The following is a 15,000-nucleotide window of genomic DNA, read 5'->3' on the forward strand; positions in this document are numbered from 1 at the left end:
AACCCAGTCTTCGCTTAAGACTTATCTAGTTTTGCTCCCTACTCTCAAGTAAGTAGAAGGGGAAGGGACAAATACCTTTACTTGGTCTAACAGTCCAAGAGCTCTCACGGTAATTGGATAGCTGGCTTGAACCAAGCCAAAAGGCGGCATCACCTTGAACCAATGAATTCTCAGATTACTGGCAGTAATTCGTTCATTTCAATGAAAGAGCAGGTAGCTATAAGTTTCCCCACTCTACTCTAATAGTCTTTTTTAGATTCAAGCTTATTTCCTTGAGGATCGCAACCCGAATCTTAGGATAGTCTACTTTCTGTTCTGATAGTATAGGAATAGCAGTCACAGAGGGAGGATCACAAATAAGTGTATTCTTACTAGATGAGACATCTTCTCTATTCTTACTAGAAGAGACATCTTCAGAAGATTTCTTCCAAAAATGCAAAAGAATTTCTCTGTCTTCTTTCCAAAAAAAGTGAGGGGGCCCACCACACCACTTCCCTCGACCCCTTACCACGGGAGTCACTAAAGATGAGACTGACCATGATAAGGGTATGGGGCATTGATTGGCTTGGAGGATTAAGGGGAATCGGGTAGTGGAGCCAACATATTAGGTCGGCCACTGAGATTTTGCCCCTTTTTCTCCACCTGCGCTGGAGGGATTGCAGCGGGATTCAGATGCCGCTCTTGACTGAGCCCGGGTTTAGGGGCTACCTGGGTTTGTGCCCAACCTGGCCAAGCGCAATTCGAGATCGGGATAGAGGGTAAAAGCAATCCATCCTTATAGCAAGTCCTAGAGTTAAGTAAAAAGACTTCTCGGGAGTTTGGGAGTGTGACTATAACCAGTACTCATGTATAATATAATATCCTCTTTCTAGTTAAAATGAGTATTACCTGCCTGCACAATCAATCTATGGCGATCTCGGTCTCACGCGCCAGTCCCTCTTGCTAAGCCTAAGTGTTAAGCATAGCATATCTTATATTAACCTATCTTAAAAGGACTTCCAGACATTGATTTTAGGAGAGTCATTTTGTAGGGCCATTCGCGAGCCAGTACCCTTATTAGGATAGGAAAGTAGGGACTTATTCGAAGTTCATAGATATAGTCTATCAGGCTGGTCTCCGGGGTCGTTTCCCTAGCAGAGCAGGTTGGTTTCCGGTTCCCTACAAGCGTTCTATATAAGCGGTCCCTGCCAGTTACATCAAGTTCCATTCCAGCAATCAATTAGGCTAGTATTGATAGTTCAAGCTAAAAATTCTGTCTTAAAAAAAATAATAGGTTAGCGGGACAAGGAAGAAAGTGCGATTGTATTAGTGTTCCGGGAAGAAAGGGAATCCTGCGCTTCTCTAAGAAAAGAAAAAGAGAGAGTTTACACAAGTAAAGTACTAAACGAGAAAAAAAGCATTTCTCGAGAAAAGGTCCCATAGTCATGATTGGGTCGACCCAATCATGACTCATCATATTTATATATATAGACTCCTCATATTTATATATATAATAGAAAGATGAAAGGTTTATTTTTGTTCGGTCAGTCTGTTTCCTTTCCTCTCGATTCACCTAAAACTTCTTTTGCCACTGACGTGATACTGATACAATGAGCCATCTCATTCTACATTGAGTTAGCATCCTCACCTAACTTCCACTCCGTCTCATTAATTATTTTCTCTTTAAACATAACTTGCTTATCCCCTTTCCAATTCCACCACCTAATCCTAGGCTCCCTTGCTCCTTCTCTTCCATCTCTTAATACTAAGATAGAGTACTAAAAATCTATGTTGGGTTGCTACACTCTCTCCAGGTATCACCCTTACAATCCTTGAAATACTTCTGATCTGCTCGTCGCGTTAGGAAGAAGTAAATCTGACTAACATTAGAACCACTCCTAAGAGTTCCCAAGTGCGAGTCTCTATTCCGTGTTGGCAAGTATCAAATCATACGCCATAGCAAAAAGATACTTTTCCGCGTTATCTCAAGAAAAAGGACGAAGAATTATAGAATTGTCGTGTATGTTACTTTGTGGGTGTGGCCATTTTGAATCCCATTTCCTTTCCTATGGTAGAGACAGTCGTTTTCCTCTTACGAATTAAGTTAAAGACCGCTCCGCTCCCCTTCGGTCAAGATCGATACAATACAGCCGATCCGCTTTCTTCCGTCAGTAGTCGATATATTTATATAATTAGATTAATAGCAGTCCTATATCAGGTATGACAAGGTTGGCAAACTGTTTTCCTAAATTCGAATTTAGTTCACAGCCCTTCTTCATTAAAGTGGGCCGCAGTGGAAACGGCGAACAATTGCTGTAATATATAGTATAGTATAGATACCGGAGAAACATGCTGCTCTCCTCTTCTATTCAATTTTCTGTTTCTACATATCTTTCGAGAAGGGGGAGGTCATTAGAGGCTCCTCTGGAGGCCATGAAGGATCCGTAATTCATTGCAAGGCATTCTCCAATCCCCATAGGTGATACAGGAGTTGATTGAAAGGTAAGGTAGTGCATGCCCATCCTAGATTTCCTAGTTCCGATCCAGCTTCCTGCTTTCAGCAACCAGAACTGAAGCGGGGCCCATTGAAGAACACTGTACCTTAGCCCGAGCAGCTGCTTTGTCCAATTCTTCCTAATCTGGGTAGGCCCAATCTTCCTTAGCCGGATTTATCCTATCTATCTGATCCGAGGGATATTCTTTTCTCTAACCCTAGAAACCCTGCTTGAAGTATGTCCTTCGTCTTTCGACTCAGCCTCGCTAGTAATCCGTTCTCTGTAAAATGTAATGAAAGTGGGTTCGCTTCTTTGCTTTTCTTTCGATATCTCATCGATCAGAGGGGTTTATCCTAACTGGCTCCCTAACCGAAGGTTCTAAATGTATTTCCCTCCGAGGGCCTGGTCGATTCAGCGTTGGATCTTGAAATGCAATTCGCGATTGATAAGAAACATGCCCTTCCCCTCTAAATCGTTGTCAAGTACTGGATTGCCATCCTTCCTGGTTGTCCTTACTTACTATATGTGATATCTGGGAATTCCTCCCAAGCTCTATAACTAGAATATTCATTTATGGAGTTGCCTTTGCCAAGAAAGTTTCCTTTCTTCGATGAACCCCGTTCGTGATACGATACCCTGCCTGGGCCTCACACTTCCTCGAAACCAACCCACAGAAAACCACTGGCCCTTCACTCCCTACTGTTCTTCCTTTAACCCGCAGTTCCTTCAACAATGAAGGTTGGACTTACTGACTTGCCTCTCTGCTCAACCAACTCACCTGTTCGAGCCTGCTTTCGAAAGTGCATCCTTTTCCTTGGGCGAGGGTGCTTCCCTTCATCGATAGACTTTCCTACGAGACACGAGCGAATATACGTACGCCAATACCTACGATTCCTAGCCAATGGAATGAAATAGCAATTGTTCGAAGAATCCTCTCTGGCCACCTGAATAAGTTGATCAAACTCTTGGCATACAGATTTGAATTCTAGTTGGTATCGGCCTGTCATACTCATCCTCCCCTCGCCCATGAAGTATGATATCCGTTGTAGTGCTTCCAATAGCAGAGCCGTGGATCCGACAACCTTGTCTACTGTAAGGCTGGGGATGTGAGTCTATGCGTTCTCCACTCCATTCTATTGATGCTTCTTATTAGCTAGATCGGGCCCAATTGACAGACAGGTTCTGCCCTCCGAGCACTAAATCCCTTCATCTTGCACTGGATAAGGGAATCTAGTATTGAGAAAGAATGGTACTTCTTTTTTACGTCGTTTATAGACGGAGGAATGGATACGAGTAGCAACATCGGGAGATGGAAGCTGACACAGGCAAGACAAAACATGAGTCTTCATAAGCTAGAGCTTCCGACCTTTACTATTTACATCAGCTCAACCTTCTTGCCCATTTGCTTTAGCGGTTTGATTGGCGGGTTTTCGGCCTTGCGTAGATGGTTTGCTTGGGCTCTAGGGTCATTCCCTTCTCAAGGCTGGCAAAGTAGGTTCTTTATTACTCGAAAGCCGTTGCACTTTCGTTTCTTAAAAGTAAGGTATTGGTATACGGATCAGTAGGAACTGTTTTGGAAGTCTACTCTAGTCTAGTACAGTGCTTTAAAGTAAAGGTAGCCAGTAGTGGTAGCCTGTAATGGATCGTTCAGGGAAGGGAAGAAGCGTGGCATCATTTATCCTAGCTTTACAAGCTTGATAAGTATTGGTACAGGTATTGTTAATGGTTGGTTCCTTGAAGGGAAGTGCTATCATTATAGCTATCTTTTTACTAGTAATGGAAAGGTACAGGAACCTTCCTTGAGAAGAATGGGTTTTGGTGAAGGTGCGGGGCTGGTATTGGTTTTTGTTGCTAGGTTTTGAAGATGCCTTGCAGGGAATTGGTACAGGTACAGCTTCCTTCGTATCTGGTATGGGTGATTGGTATAACCTAATGAAAAGAGGAGTGGTTGCTACTACTTCCTTAATAAAACCAGCTTCCTAAATAAAACAAATAACAACTTTATTGTTCTTCTTCCTGCTTTCTTCTTCTTCTTCTTCCTCTAGCTCCAATAGCAACCTGCTTCGGATCCAGCATCTGCTTTCTTCCTATTTCCTAAATCTAACAAAAACAACTTCTTCTTCATCCTCCTACTCCTAAATAACAACCCTGCTTCATACCTTCCTTTTGGCCTTGCAGAGAAGTGGTATCACTGCCTGAAAGGATAAGAGTGTGTCTAGTTTTACAGTGTATAGCCTAGTGCTTGAGTAGAGAGGTTTCTTTCTGCCTTTTGTACAAGAGCAGTTAATGTAGTTGTACTGGTGCGTTCGTTTAGGCCTTGCTTGATGGGATGCAGGTGATGGTGAAGTGTTCCTTGCTTTAGAAGAGTCCTATATATTTTAGCTGACAAGAGCAGTTAAGTTAAGTAAAGTTATGGTAGTGGCAGGTAAGGATCCTTCGTTTCTGGTTTAAGCCCGGATAAGAAAACAAGGAAGTTGGTTGAAGACTCCCTCTCTCTCATTCTTCCGGAATGGAAATGCCATTCTCGATAGCAAGGTAGGAGACATAGCAGCCATAATCACTTTCATCAGAAAAGAGGTTTGTTTTCTTGCTTGTCGCTACAGATCGTTTTTCCGGGCTTCATCAGGAAGAGCACTTGCCATTCTAAGGTTCAATGAAGCGGGTCGAAATATGGCTTGCTTACTTCTACTTCCTTCCGTTCGTGTAAGCACTCATGCTTCCACTTCACTCTCCTCTCGAAAGCCAGGCCAGGTTCTAAGTCCGGTAGGTCACTAGCAGTTCGAGAAGAAGGGTTTTGTTTGATTCACGAGTTCACTCAACAACCGGATTTGCCCTCGATACCCAAGAAGAAAAAGTGGATTTCCCTTAGGGCCACAACTAATTAGGCAACCCTATTTTCCCTCAGGAGATCAGGAGAGTCGATGGTTGATTCGAAAAGTCCCTCTCGCCTAGTGGCTAAACTAAAGAATCCGATGGCACGCTTGGGATCTAACCAGCACCAGAGATCTCTGTTTCAATACGCCGATCCGATCCTTGAAATACGCCGATCTACCAAACAGCTTGCTTGCTTTTAGTTGACGGGCAAACCTGAGCACTAACTAGTCCTGTTCCACTTCTGAATCTACGTCAAATTTCCGGAAAGCTAATCGATTTTAAAAAAGTGCATCTAAAGCACCCTTTACTAAAATCAATGTAGTTGCATGCAAACCTTCTGCAATAGCATGATGAACCAAGAAATCTCCGGGTTAGCATATATCAATGATGTTTTCCAAGGGCTCAAAACGCTAGGTTCGTTCTCTCGCTCCGGTAGACTGCTTCTTCTCTCAATTGCCAAGAATGGTGCTGGTAGATAGCATGGTTTTGGTAGAAACGATATCTCGTACCTGCTTTGCTATAAGTGCCTTCCCTCCCTTTTGATTAGGGAAATGGGATTCAAGATTTCGAATAGTTCGATGCAGATGGGCCAGTTCTTGTCCGAAGAAGGATGTTTGCTTTGAGGTTTCCCCTAGTTGGGGAGACCGAGAAGGCCCTAACGACATTGCATCTCCTGTTCTCCTGTGTTAAGAAGAAAACTTGTCCGAAAAAGCGAGATGATAGGAATAGAGATTGGAATGAAAGTTGGACTAGTAGATCCTTGTTCTTGTTCAATGAATACTTCTTTCCCAGGTGCTGTCAGAAAAAGCAAACTGGTTGGATCCCAGTACTTAGAAACCATTTCTCCGAAGCAGGTGCCAAACCTTCTCTTCTTCCCTTAGAAATTGGTCCAGAATAGGCATTCTTCGCTTAGGGCAGGTAGGTTCTCGGGAAAACGAACTAGACCGGTAAACTATTGCATCTTGGCCCGAGAAAAGAAAAGATGGATTGGAGTGATTGAACTAGAACCCGGGTGAGCCCTCCTATTGATCAGATCTCGGTAGTGAAATGATAGGAAATATGCCAAGAATAATTCCATTTCATCTCTTGTGTGATCAAACGGGTTGCCCAATGTACCAAATGCTTTCTATAAAGTGTGGAAATAGTCAATGTAGGATGGGACTCTGACCTAAAACATATGTGCTGGGTGTATCTTCCCGCCGACCAAAAACTTATGCCCAGTGCCAGACCTGAAAATAAAGGAAATATAGGAATGTGGAAATAGGAATGTAAGAAAAGCCATCAAGCTAGGAACACAGAAAGCTACCACTTCTTGTAAACAAACCTATGCTATGAAACAATCAAAGTAGATCGGATCGTATGAGGGATGCCTACAGGGCAAGGATATCATGATTTGAACAAGCAGGGGAAAGTCAAGAAGCAAGGTCACTAATCTAGATCCGGCCTGGCCGAAGGATAAGAAATGGATGGCTATCGCTTTCCTTCTTAGGTGAGGGATTCGAGATGTATGCGCCCGCATAAAGATCTGAGAAGCTATGAATCTGTCGTATATACTATAATAGACGAACAAACACATAAAGAGAAACCGGAGACTAATGACCTAGATCATCAAACCTTTCTGTCCACACTCGATCCTTAGCAATAAGCCTACAGCTAAGAAGATGGAATGGTACCAAGCTCACTTATACGCACTCCTAAATGAAACAAACTAGACTATCACACTAAGTTACACCTGCCCTGAGCCATAAATCAATAGAAGAGTTCGGTATTATTTCCATCTTTTCCATTAGTTTCTATGAAATCCTGATATTCGTTTTTCTATTCCACTGCGCATAGCCCGGTTCTTTCCGCTAGCACTGGCAATAGACCCTTAACCGGCACTGGCACTGAGTGCATTACTTACTGAATTACTTACTTTACTGCACTGCATTTCCAGCTGGCCTTCCCGAGTACGAGTATGGGTTCGTTGGATCATTCTATTCTATGTCAATTGGAAGTTGCATTTCAGACTCTGGAAGCCCCGTTCCTTCTCCTTTTAAGGTAAGGTAAGGTCGGCATAAATCCATCAGTGGTAGGAATCAACGATCCATTTCGTAAGAGAAGAATTGGGGAAAGCACGCAGTTGGCAGTTGACATCTTCAATACAGAACTCTTTCTTCGCTTTCTTTTCAGGAAACTCGAAATCTCGAACTAGAAATCTCGTAAGAGAGGATCAAGCTCTAGTCTCACAATTGAGAAGTACGGCACCTTTTTGCCCAATAAGCTAGTCTACCTTTACTGCGGCACCTCGAAGGAATGAATAGCCCGGCCCCTTCTCTCAGGAATCCGTTGATAAGGCAGTGTAGGAGTGCAAATCCTTCTAGAGACTTTCCAGTCCAGATTCGACGCGACGCTTAGCTTATTATTCTTCTGAAGATGCAATTCTGGATCTCTGTACAAGCTTTCAAGATTGGCTGGGCGTGAAGCATCTCTATTTCTTGTGATTTCCTTGTCAGTTTCTCTAGCAGCCCTACCTCAAATCCTCTTCTGTGGAAAACTAGTTCGTTCATCTGATGGCACCCAATGAGTAACTACTAATGTTATGAATAAAAGGCCAGTCGCAGATTGATCCGATACGCCAGACCTGCTTCCGTTGTTTGACTTCCTGACTTCCTATAGTGTAGCTTTCCCTGAGCGAGAATACGACCCAGAAGTACCCGCCACTCTATCTCTGAAGTGAGTTCTGTCGACACCTCACAAAGAAAGAAAAGGAGGGCTAGGCCCGAATAGGTCTTTGAATCCTGGCCAGAATTGAGGGGAGCTTCGCTCTCCATTGAGTAAGGAAATCCAGCCTCGGGAATGAAAGTAATTAACTGAAATATCCAATAACATATAAAATAGAAATGTTAAAGCATAACGAAAGAGTAAGACCTCGGTCGTGCAAATCATGCCGAGGAGGCTTCCTTTCAACAAAATGCAAGGATTCTCCGGGGGATAGCCGCTATTAAAGAAAGCCCTGGGCTGTGGACTCAGTATGGAATGGAGATAATGTGGTATGCTTTCCACTGTTGGCAGTTCTAGATAAGAAAAGGTTGAGTTCGGCTGGCTCGGCTCGCTAGGAGGATGAAGCTTCTACTCTTTGAGTGAAGTAAGTTGGAATCTTTCATCGTTCTTTTCCTTCTAATGTCGGACTGATGAAAGTCGTTTTTATGAAGAAGCGTTGAAATAAGAAAAAAATGGTGGTCAAATAGAAAAAAGAAAAAAAGATTGAGGGCTTTTGCTGCCTATAGGGCAGGTACTCATTGTTTTACTTCGCTCTTCTTTTCTCGCCAAAAAGTAGAGCAAGGAAAGAAAATGAACACGCAAGGAAAGAGGTTGGTTATTCGATCACTGTTCTCGGAGTCGTACACACTCCACTTATGAGTTGAACAAAGAAAGTAATGCTCGAAAAAAGAGAGTAATGCAAAGTGGACAGATCAAGTCAAACACGAGTCAATTCCCTAAAAAAGTCTCCCAACCTGACTGGAAAAGTGGGAACCGACTTCATCAAAAACCATCAAGTCAAGCCCATATGCATTTAATAATAAGGGATGTTTCGCTAAGGATCCAAAAAGGTTTCTTATAATCTGTCTAAATAAAATCCAACCGTCCTTTCTTTAGGAGAATATCGCCTATTTCTCACTTTTGATACCAGTTGAGTACGGCACGGCACGGCACTATCATGAATCAATGGAAAGCTTTTTTTCTGACTAGAATTGACACGCTACTGCTAGTTGTAACGTAAACAGTGGACTCACTCACTCAATCTGCCGTGCCAGGTATGAAAAGAGAAGCTAGTCCGGAAGCAAGGTCAATCAAGTGCGCCACGTCTGTCCCAGGCAAAACCACTGACTGCTATGGCAACCTCTCTTTTGATTCTCCTCATTAGATTCTACTAATCTCATTGGGAGCTGATCTGAAAACTTCTATCCTATCTCGCTATGGGCCAAAAGTGCATCTCACCTAGTGGAAAAAGTTGCACTATTTCTTGGCACAACGATGGATTCCAGGCATGGCTGGCTGAAGAACGGAAAATGCTTTGATTATGCATTTCTCGAATCTAGTCCAACACAACTGAATTTCGCCCCTCCTTCCTACTTTACTTTCCACCGGACTCATTCCAAGAGTCAAGAGTGAATGGGATTCTATTAGGCAACGAAATCAAGTGCTAGTCCCCTTCTCGGGAAAGCCAATTTCCTATTCCAAGAGTCTAGTGGTAAGTTCTAAGCTGGAATGGGTCCGATCCTTGCTAATGAATGAACTCCGTCACTACTCCTTTCCTTGGGCCAAAACCACGGAATATTTTCAGGAAACTAGACTCGAACTGAACCATAGCCCGGCACCCTCGAAACGATGGATTGCTTTTGAGAAAACCGCATCTCACTCAAAAGTAGCCTACCCCATTTTCCCGAGGGAATACGCAAATCCGGAGTGGGAGAAGGCTAAACCCATTTCTGTTCTGATCCGCCAGATCATGTCATGTCTTGTGTCAAATAGATATTGTCGTATGGTATGGAGTGAGAATCGAGATGACTATGGCCAGTAGAAAGAAAGAGAGAAAGAGGTAACGGCATCTGATTACCGCTTTTAGCATGGAATTTGGTACCGGATCGTTTCGAAAACGAGTCCCTAAAGTCTGTTTTCATTTCAATGGCAGGCTCAAGGAGTGGAAAGTGAGTCCATTCCTTGGTAAAAAAAATGAAGTAATGCTGCTTCCTTCTTAGACTTAGAGAAGGGCCCCTATTTTTTATTTTAGTCTAAGTAGCCTATAGTGGTTGTTTCCACTTAAATAAAGGGCGGGTAGGCTAGGGAGGGAATGTTTACTTTTCTTATTTGCGGGGAAAAGAGTTGATGCCGCTAGCAGCTCAGCTTAGGCCGTACCTACATGGGCTCCAGATCCTCCCTGTCTTCCTGCAGATTCTGATTCCAGCTTGCCTTGAATCCCAAACATAACGACTACTTGATTCGCGCCGGGCGATTCCAGTTCCAGAGTGATTTAGCCCGCGCCTGGGACAAGTGGTTTAGTGGACTCTTGAGAAGTAGCTTTTCGGATCTCTGGGTACGTGTTCCACCTTTGTTTGGGCGTTGCAGAAAGATAACCTGCTGCCAGAAGAAATAATGCAGAATTGAGTGAATAATGCCTTTAAACCGGTACCGGTAAAGTACTCTCGCGCTTATCTATTTATAGGCCCAACCTATGAAACAAGGTTCTCTACCTGTGTAGATACGGCAAACAAACTCTACCAATACCAATCCACCGGAAGAAGCCTGAACAATCACCCAGCAAGAGCTTTATAGGATGTTTCCTTTCTTAGTCTTAGTCGAGGTTCTTACAACGTGGCTTGATGCAGTGTAGATGTTTTGGTAGTCCAGTTCAGAGATATGACAGGAAAAACTCCACACTAGAGACAAGAACATAGAAGAGAATAAAGGCAAGGGTGTGCTTCTTCTTTCTGGAGAGACTGACAATAAGAGTAGATTAGATCGTGTGCTTCTCGGTGCGCCGACTACTTCACTGTTACCTACCTATCATTCACTAGACCGAGTATGAGTACGGACTGACATTCACTAGACCAAGTCAGAGTAGGGGGTTCCATTCTTCACTACACCCAATCTGTACCGACTCCCATTAATTACAGGTTACGAGTGTGGAAAGACTTCTTACTTTATTCCATTCACTACTGGTTAAGTAAGCATGAACGTAGATAAGAGAGGAGTCAATGGAACTCTTGGCTTGTGAACAAGTGACTTCTTTCTTTTCATAGACTACACTACAGACTATCAAGCACTAGAAAACAACAGGCCCAGTTACGTACGAGTCAGGCAATTGTCTACCCTCACGAAGCAATGAGAAAAGGTAGGTGCTGATGTGCTAGTATAGAACATAAGTAAGAAAGCATCTATTTCCCTATAATCACCGACGTTGGTATTTGCCTACACCCCATTCTATGAAAAACTCCGCAACTCCAAATATTCGATATAATAGGAAGGCCATTCACTTTAAGAGGAAATGGAGCTGCATAGCGTTGCCTTCAGACTGGTATTAGCAAATGCTTTGTTGATCTGAACCGAACAAAGACACATCTTTGGTGCAGTTTTCCTAAAGGCGGCTCACAGGGAAGAGATCCGTTTTGTCAATCAGCAAAACCAGTTTTCGTAGTGATGAAAGAAATTTCCCTCGATCATGTGTTCTCGGCCCTGTGACTGGTAAGTCAGTTCAGGCAAGAGATGATGGCGGGTCGATCACGATTTAGTCTTATTGATAATTGAGTATACGTCCGCCTAAGGTAAGGTCTGGTTAGAAATCCTTAGGAACAAGAAAGGGCACACAATCAAAGCCAGAGGTCTTCGAACCTTGGTATTTCGAATCAGATTGATAGCTTTTTGAATGGCAGCGGTTCCGGGACTCTAGTCTTTCGTTTACAGGTTCTACATTAGGTTCACGAAACCTATCTACACAGCAAGCTTCTTCAACAGGTCATTGGACATCACCCTCACTTCTTCTAGCAGGAAAGCGCGTTAAGAGGTAAGATCGTACCTCAAGTCAAAGGGCCTCGTTATAGTTGGAGGCAACACACGCTGAACAAACCTCAACTTGCCTATTTTGTGTAACTGGTTGAAACTACGAATTTCCAGTTCATCTTACGATGGTATACGGTGACGGGCCAACCTTCTATACTAGTGCATTCATAGGAGGACGAAGCAGGAATTAGGAAGCCCTACACTTCAACCGGAGCGAACTTCACACTCGAACTTAGATATAGCAAATAGATCAAATAGGCTCAGAGAGATACGGGGCATAATCAAAGAAAAAGAACCGTTGGAGTGGCAATACAGCTAGATAGATAGATAGAAAGTCTGATTCTAAACTCAGTCTGATCTGTCACACCCAGCCATAAACAACCATTCCAGATTCCCAAGATGAAGTGGAAAGAAAGAGGATGCATTCAGGATCTCATACTTCGAGAGCTCAACAGCTGTTAGGAACGTCGAGTCCCGCTAAGAACTGCTAACGTCGAGGGCTTTGATTCTTTTATTTCCTACCCAACATAGGCAACACTAGACTGATCAGACTCAAAAGACTACGCCTTGTCTTTTTGTCCTAAACTCAGCCGACTCTCCATATTCAACTGTTTATGCCCCCCATAGTAAAAACCACTCACACCAGTTTTGCCTAGTAGAGTGTACGATCAAAGTGAACTTTTTATGCCAGCCATAGTCAAAAGTCCTACTTTCCTTCGCACATCCGTTTGATTGCTTAATCTGTTTTGTTACCCTTGCTATCCTTGCCTCCTATGGATAAAAGGAAGAAGAAACCTAGTTGAAGTAAGGAAAACAGGTTCATAAGGTTTTCGAGTCGAATCTTTGATATGGAAAAGTCGTATCACCGCTCCGCAACCTGAACCACGGCACTTCCAATCCTCTTTATATCACGATTCATTATGCAAATAAAGCTTTTCCTTGCCACTTGGATTCTGGCACTTTGAAAGAAATACGAACACTTCCACTACTGCTCTGGAAAGAAGAAATCCGTCTTGTTGCGAGGAATTCTTTGCAATGGGGAAGGCTAACACTTCTTGCTTACTCACTCACGTTATTCACTCAGAAAAAGTAAAGTAGTAGCACCACAAATAAACTCATCTATCCCAGGTAGCCCCTAAACCTGATATGATACGATGGGGAACTGGGAAATTACAGAGAGTGGTGGGTCCCGCCGCGCAACGGATGAATCAAAGCGAGATCAGATTCCTCTTGATGAGGGCCGATGTGACTTCCTTAAATTCTTTCCTGAGCTCAACAAAAAATGGAGGGGTTGGGGCTTTGGCTCCAGGCCCAAACTCTATCTTGTGGTAGACTGCCCTCCTAGGGAGCGCTTGGGCAACTAACTTGTGGGGCATGACATTCGGAATTTCCCGAGAAAAAAAGTCTTATGTGTATTGGATCCGTCTGCTGGTTTCAGGGATGGGAGTCCACCACTCTTGTCCAGTAATGGTAGGGATTCGCAGAAGAACCTCTGGATCGAAGCAATGCGGGCCTGTCTGTCTGTATGTAATCTACTTCTGAATGAGGGAATCCACTTTTGCTACTAGGGAATCAGACTAATAGCCTGCGCCTGTTGGCAGTAGTACTTGAACTATACTTGACTCGGCAAATAATATTGCTATATCGAGGGACTCAATCCAGAGGACATTTCCAATAAGCTACTCTGGACTGGCAGCTTTCAGAGATTGATCTACGTATTCCTATTCGACTTGTGGTTCCCGAATCAATAGCGGACTTCCGTCAATCCATCAAGCAAACAACGTTCACTGATACGAGACGGCACCATTTACTAGATTTGCACCACGCCCTATTCATGATCTCTTCCCTGGTCAGTAGTAGGGTTGCCGGTGCCCAGGAATAATGCTTGTTATTATTAAGCCGAAAAGTAACGTATTAAAAACAAAGTGAACAAAGTGTACCGTGCCAACGGAGACTGACCGAACTTCTACGCTATGCCCCGACCCTGCTGATAGATAAACTATTCATCTGGTTGAGCCAGGCTGGCCCTATTTATTCCAATGGAGACTAGACTAGCGTTAGCTGAAAGATAGGATTTCAAAGATAGGTGTTCCCCATGATAGCAGTACCTTTCTCCCTTTCGTGGTGGAATGGACCGCGAGTAAACTGAGCCTTCCGTACACAGTGAGACGGCCTTTTCGAGACAAGTCAGAAAGCTCTTAAGTCCAGTAAGCTAAGCAAAGCTTTCCGTTGGACTAGCAATATCGGATGAAGGAAGCAGCGGTGAACGGAGTCAAGCTATTGGCTGGTTCTAGCCCACACGAGATGTAGGTCCTGATTCCCTGAACCGGAAGATAATGAGCATCGCGGTAAGAGAGAGTCTACTCGACTTGAGAATCGTTGATAGACAAATCATGCCCGGCAAAGGAATAGGACTAGTGGAAGTACCCGATCTCATAGTGGACTCGCAATCACCTCCTAATGGTATTATCACCAGGGCTGCACTGCAAGAGAATTCATTCCATTGAGCTGATGGGAGGAACTCCTGTTGGTTGTTTCGAAGTCAAGGATGCGGCCAGGGTTGTTAGAAAATAAATAGGCAAAGAAGTAGAGCCGTCTTTTGCATGGAATAGGCGAAAACCCTTGTTCCTTCTTCTAGCTCGGGAAGCAGTTTATTAGCGAGGAAAGACAAGCCTTCTGCTTCTGTTGATGCTGAGGATGTAGCCTAGCCGTTGTTGCAGGATTGGCAGGGATAGAGGAAACTGGGAATAGCGATTCTTCCTCCAGATAGGATTTCATGATTGAAAGCTGTAGCTCATGATTGATTTGAAATACGCATCCCTCCCGTATTGGTGGAAGTAGATCTTATATCCCACCAAAGCATCGGCTAGTTGCAAGAGATATTGTTCGTAATGCGCCGCTTGAATGTTCTTCTCCCATATGTTGATCAAGTCTTGAACAGAGAAATAATCCATAATCTTTTTGTTCTTCAACCAGAGCCTTCTGAGTCTATCTTCCCCTTCCTTCCTATTAATAGAAGACAGAATGCTAGGCATGACCAGTCCTATATTCACTAAATCATCCCAATGATCCCTAAGAATACTGAAAAAACTTAGCATTTATTTTATTTTGT

The 15,000-nt window shown here is 43.5% G+C and overlaps 1 protein-coding gene across 1 annotated transcript in view; it reads left to right on the plus strand.

Annotated features, from left to right (window-relative positions):
* LOC118474218 (ATP synthase subunit alpha, mitochondrial) overlaps positions 1-15,000 on the plus strand; it is a 56,708-nt gene that overhangs the window by 5,631 nt on the left and 36,077 nt on the right. The window contains exon 1 of the mRNA XM_035963707.1: positions 1-15,000. This exon is cut by the window's left edge and continues 5,631 nt beyond it; it is cut by the window's right edge and continues 36,077 nt beyond it. The gene's annotated coding sequence lies outside the window, so the exon portion shown is untranslated.

Source organism: Zea mays, unplaced genomic scaffold (assembly GCF_902167145.1).
Source record: "Zea mays cultivar B73 unplaced genomic scaffold, Zm-B73-REFERENCE-NAM-5.0 scaffold_23, whole genome shotgun sequence".
In the NCBI taxonomy this organism is placed as follows: Eukaryota; Viridiplantae; Streptophyta; class Magnoliopsida; order Poales; family Poaceae; genus Zea; species Zea mays.